Source organism: Culex pipiens, chromosome 2, assembly GCF_016801865.2.
Source record: "Culex pipiens pallens isolate TS chromosome 2, TS_CPP_V2, whole genome shotgun sequence".
Taxonomy (NCBI): Eukaryota; Metazoa; Arthropoda; class Insecta; order Diptera; family Culicidae; genus Culex; species Culex pipiens.
The window spans coordinates 153690718-153696717 of NC_068938.1; the positions used below are offsets into that span (position 1 = coordinate 153690718).

Consider the following 6000-nt stretch of genomic DNA (forward strand, 5'->3'; position numbering starts at 1 on the left):
TGGTGTTTTATTCCATAGCCAATCCATAGCCAATACTTTAAAAGACTAATCAAACAAAAAAATGATCCAGCCACAGGTTAATTAAGTAAAAACAATATATTGCAAACTTCAACTTCTTTAGGTTTTTTCTGAACAAATAGGTTTATTAATTATTCCAGAATAGGATCGGGATGTGCGCGTACGCACGTCCCGGCTACCAAAAATAACACACACGAGATATCCACATGAGGGATATTCGCAGGGGTCAACCCGACCGGAATGTGCAATGGCCGAGCCTCGCCCTGGGGGAACCGCCTTGATGATCACGGTAACCCCTGTGCCAGGTAAGTATGCCTTCTGGTGGTTTGAGGGGATGTCTTAGTTTGGAGAAGACATGATTTAGTAGCGATTTGGTAGGAGTTTCAGAATTTTACCTGTGCAAAAAGGAAATTCCAATGAGAAATCTTAAATTCTACAACAACAATATTTAATGTAAATCTGTCCAAATTTCCTTTTGGATTAGCAAACCAAACTGCAAGCCCTTTCCAACGACGTGGATCCAACGGTTCCGCCAGATCGGTTAGAGATCGTGGCGACCTCGGCCTAGTGCCTATTTATTCGTGGCGAGAATCCTCGGCTCGTTTGCTGCCATTACCTGTTATTGTTATGGCTGGTTCCATTCCACAAATTAACTCGTATTCTTGTATTGCACAATTTGATGGGCCCAGCGTACTTTGCTCCGCGCTGCAAGGCACTGCCTCGTTCCTTTAACTTTTTTTTCAGGATGAAGCGCGAGATCCTCTGCAGAAATTGTTCGATGAGTCTTGGCCTTATATTGATATCATTATCTGATGTTTCAGTGTTTTATTGGCCAATTCATTTCTTCTCTTCCGAGTGAGAGCATTTTCTCAGCCATCCCAGGTCCAAGGAATTTGCGCGGAACCGCCGGTAAGGGGAAGGCAGCAAGTTTTGAATACAATGTGGCGGCATGCCAAATGAAAGCGACGTGCTGCTCCTCAACGGAATCATCGCCGTGGGGTCTTTGGTCCGGGGTCCAGGGTTGAATGAAAAATCTCCAGGTCGTACATCAGATCATGCGGCCCGAGCTGACGAACGTATCGTGGCAAGTGGATCTGCTGGCTCGGCTTCGAAGACACTGCCGGGCACTGGGGATGGATGTCGAGTGAGATATGATTCATCGCTGGAAGGAGGGAAAACACATGTTTGAACGGTGCATTGTTCAACGGGCCCTGGGCTGGGAAGTAGGTCGAAAGAGGGTTTGGCTTCCGGAAAATGTTGGGGAAATATTCGCTGATGTACAGTTTGAGTTATTCCTATTTGAATAGATATCTCATTTAAATTTCTTCATTACGGGATTTTACCTGGTTCTCGAAGAATTTCTACAAATCACTACTGAATCATGTCTTTTTCGAACTAAGACATCCCTTCAAATCACTAGAAGGCATACTTACCTGGCACAGGGGTTACCGTGATCATCAAGGCGGTTCCCCCAGGGCGAGGCTCGGCCATTGCACATTCCGGTCGGGTTGACCCCTGCGAATATCCCTCATGTGGATATCTCGTGTGTGTTATTTTTGGTAGCCGGGACGTGCGTACGCGCACATCCCGATCCTATATAATTAGCTTTCAAAACTTTAAAACTTTCAAATGTACACAAATTTGGAAGCATTGCATTTCAGTTTTGGTTGATTCTAAATTTCTCATGAAATAAATAAAACCATTTTTGCTGCTAATCTTGAATTGCTTTAAATTATATTTTTCGCTGCTAATCTTGAATTGCTTTAAATATATTTTAACTATTCTACAAAGTGGAACAACATCAAACCACGCCGCCAAATGTGAATCTTCATCCACGAGGCCACCCGCCGCGTTCGGAGTGGGAAATTCTTCCAAAGACACATAAATCAGGCGACCATTTCCCTAAGCTCAGATTGATTTTGAAGACGAGCCGCCGATTTGTTTGTTTTATTTCGTCTCGCCAAACCCCTCTGATTATGCATATCAAGGGTGGTTGCCAACCGACGTCAACTTATGATCGAAAATCTCAGATTTAAGCCCCTTCAAGTCAATAACAGCCCCACCCACCCTAGATTCCAGGCCATGGGTGATGTGTCACCGCGAATGTTTTGATCCATCACCGAAATGAGTCAAAAGTAAAGCACGTCAATCAGCCCAGGCCCGAATTCGGTAAATCAATACGTTTTACGATCCTGTGAAAATACGTTGACGGTTTGTTTTATCGCGGGCATAAATTAATTAACGATGGCCGTCGTCGACTGGTGGCTGACTGGCGGGGTGATCGCAAGGAAATTTTCGAACAGCAGAAATTAGGCAACCCTGGGCGGGTGTGTCGTTTGCAAGCCATGACCACCCACGAACTATAAGCCACGCTCTTAAAAAGGGTTTCAATGGCTTATTTTGGACATGATAACAGATATCCAGAATAAATTCTTATATAAATAAATATTGACTTCATAAACTGTAATATTGCACATTAAAATCTTGAATGTTCTTAATGACACTATGAAAGTTTTGCTTTTGTCTGTAAAAATCACCTTGTCAACAGCTTGCCATCTTCCCATGATCTGTTTTGCCGAAAACAAGAGCAACTCCGAGTGGTGGCAGTAAAATTTATCGCTCATAGTCCATCTCTCCTATGAAGAATCGGATACCACCCGCCTCGAGGTGATCCGTATGGGATCGTCGGATCATACATCAACCGACGGGACCCTGGCCTATCTGATTGAGACCCTAGCGAGGAGGTCGCCGGAGGAGTCCCAAGAAGTGATTCCGATGGTTGTTGATTGTATTTATAGAACCGATGACACGATCGTAAATTGTGGGGTAATTTAGACGGGATCGTAAAAGCAAACCGCGCAAGATGTCCCCAAGTTGGTAGGATTCTCCGATTGGCCAACCCCCGAAATTGTCGTTAGGTTATCAGATCCGAAAATTAGACCTTGGATGGCAGACGCTGATAAGGAACCAAATTTTGAAATAATAAATTCATCAGAGGAAAATTTTTCTAGATATGCTGATACGGATCGATACTTAAAGCCAAATTAATGTGAGTGATGCTCGTTTTTGATGGCCGTGGTGAATAAATTAGCCGTCACAGCTTGACGTGATCTCGTCGAAAGTAGACCGATCCGTGTCAATCACGGACCAAAACGAGGCTTCCCACCCCCAGATGAGGACGTTCCGTCGTGTGTGGTCCCAGCTGGCCAGCTGTTCGAGGTTTCCAATTCTTAATCATCGATTTAAGCGCACCCATATCGCGGAGTCGTGATCTGATTTCGTTCGAGCGTTGATTTCGGCCAATTAGTCAATTTATTAATCATTTCTCAACCCAGTTGTTGACGACGGGAGAGCGTTTAATTGCTTATTGGTCGGGGTCAGTCGGGCAATTTGGATCGATATTAAAGCTCGTTTTGGAAATTTCTTTAAAATGTGAAGTTTGCTGTTGTAGAGTTTATCAATTTCTGATTCGAATTAACTTCTCATTGTAATATCTTTCGCACCTTTTTCTGCTTAGAATTTTACCTTTTTGAACAGGTAAATTTCTAGATCCCCTACAAAATCGCTACCGAACTATTTCTTCATAGACCTAAGAGATCCCTCTTAATCACCAGAAGGCATACTTACCTGGCACAGGGGTTACCGTGATCATCAAGGCGGTTCCCCCAGGGCGAGGCTCGGCCATTGCACATTCCGGTCGGGTTGACCCCTGCGAATATCCCTCATGTGGATATCTCGTGTGTGTTATTTTTGGTAGCCGGGACGTGCGTACGCGCACATCCCGATCCTAACAGAATCAAAAAAAATTTAGTATTCTGAATAACTGAAATCATGTGAAATTGTTGCTGGCAAAACAATGTTTAAAAATCCAATATTAACCCATGTGATATTTCAAGTTTCAGGAAGGTTTAACAAATATTCCTAACTATAAAAAAACCTTGAAATTGTTTCTTAACACTAGGACTGCAATATAGGGAGGCTTTTGAAACGACTCCAGAGTCCACTTCAATCCTTACTTCAGCTTCAGAACATTTGGTGACTCTGACTGCAGTTCTTTAAATCCCTCTTGAATTTTTTAATGTAGCATTTTAAAAGACCTAATAAAAATAAGTTATGAAAAAAAATTATAAAAAAATATCGAATGTCAATTTTTTTAACTTTGGAATGAAGGTCTTTCAAATCAGCCAAGGGGGGAATGCAATGAAAAAGGTTGAGAACCACTGGCTTATACAAATTGCAGCCTGCTTTTTGAAAATTGCGTTTTTAGGAAAGAAAAATTTTACTCAAAAATTTAGTTGATTTCAGTTCAAATCAAATTTGCAATGGAAAAGTACTTTAAGAAATTTTGATGAAGTGTACCGTTTTCGAGATATGGCTAATTGAGGGAACTCAGCAGCCAAGGAAGTTATTTTCAATGTAAACCATTATTGTATGATTTTTATAAAAAATTGGCAGTTTTATTTTTTTTTAAATGGTGCTCATTAGGAACTTTTTATGAAAATATTTGTTTCGAAAAGTTCAGAAATTTTCCAAAAATTTTAATTGTTAAAGTCCTACCCAAATAGCACCCCATTTTTTAATGCCAATATCTCAGCAACTAACGGTCAAATTTTCAATACTAAAGTAAAAACATTTATGAAATTTTCGGATCTCTTTGAAAAAAAAGCATTCTAATCTAATCTAATCTAATCTAATCTAATCAGACCCTAGCGCAGCCAATCTTTCGAAGGGATCCTGGAGAGTGCCTAAGGTTAGATGACGCCTAGCACTCTTCTTGTCATTTATTAACATTTGTAGTGCGCCATTGCATTAGAATGCATTGAAACATCACAAGCGTTAAAGCGGCCAGGCCTACTGCGTAAAGCCGTATCGCAGAGATGACTCGTAATTGGGTTGAGTTTGAGCACTGAGTGTTCGAACAACAACACAATTCTGAATCGACAGGGGAGGAAGAAGCGTGGGGACACAACACCATACGCTCCGAGATTTTGGTTGTATTCGTTGGGAGCACCATGCTAAGAAGGTTTGGTACTCCGGGACCCTCTGGGATGGGACATTGTATTTCCACGAATGCCCTTGACACTATTTGCCGTGGTTATAGCGCCACAACTCGCTCTCTGTAACAGTATTCCTAATTCCAGTCCACGCTCACCAAGTCGTCATGGCCTAGTGGTTAGCATTTTTGCTTACCAATCCAAAGGACGGGGGATCGAACCCCACCTCGAGCGACTTTGATTTTTCGTTCATATTTATCATTTCAAATTTCTGTGTTCTTAACATTCTCGTTGGGAGCAGATGGGAATCGAACCCAGAACCATTCGCTTACAAAGCGAACACCGTAACCAGTCAGCCCAGCCACGGCCGCGCTCCCTCTTCGAAAAAAAAAAAAAAAAAAAGGATTCTATTTGAAAAGGTTAAAAATCTACAGTTAAGGGCTTTTCAAACATCAGCTCTGAGTAATAAATATTTTGGAAGAATCGGAAAATATCACAAATGTTTTGTTTTTTAATATTGAAAATCTTAAAAATGGTCGTTGAGCTATTGTTTTTTTTTAATAATGGCCAGTTCGATTTAATATAAAAAAAACTATTTTTCATCAAATTTTATTCATTGCAAGGTTCAGCATTTAATTGTCTTATTTTGAATGTCTAAAAAAGAATGTTACAAAGAACTTACTCAGCTTTCCAAAATATAATCAGAAATGTATAAGATTGTACACTTTAAAAATTAAAAATGTTACAATGTTACATTGCTTCGGTGCATTTGATAAAAATGAAAAGCACTTTTAAATTGCTAATTCAATTTAGCTCTTAAAAATACATTTTTCTACTTTTCAAAAATCTTTAATTTTCCACCTCTAGGTTCTCTCTAGGTTCTCTCTAGGTTCTCTCATTTTTATTTTTATTTTATTTTATATTTATACTGCATACTTTTTGTCAAGAAAATACAGACTCCACCTTTGATGAAAAAGGTTCCAGCATC

General features: G+C 40.5%; 3 non-coding genes across 3 annotated transcripts; 2 read left to right on the plus strand and 1 right to left on the minus strand.

Moving 5' to 3' along the window:
• Positions 1 to 165: 165 nt before the first annotated feature.
• LOC120429597 (U1 spliceosomal RNA) lies at positions 166 to 331 on the minus strand. Its single transcript, XR_005607451.1, has one exon. It is a non-coding gene; the product is annotated as a U1 spliceosomal RNA (small nuclear RNA).
• Positions 332 to 1443: 1112 nt separating this feature from the next.
• LOC120429596 (U1 spliceosomal RNA) lies at positions 1444 to 1609 on the plus strand. The gene has a single exon (XR_005607450.1). It is a non-coding gene; the product is annotated as a U1 spliceosomal RNA (small nuclear RNA).
• Positions 1610 to 3637: 2028 nt separating this feature from the next.
• LOC120429592 (U1 spliceosomal RNA) lies at positions 3638 to 3803 on the plus strand. Its single transcript, XR_005607446.1, has one exon. It is a non-coding gene; the product is annotated as a U1 spliceosomal RNA (small nuclear RNA).
• The last annotated feature ends 2197 nt before the right edge of the window (positions 3804 to 6000 follow it).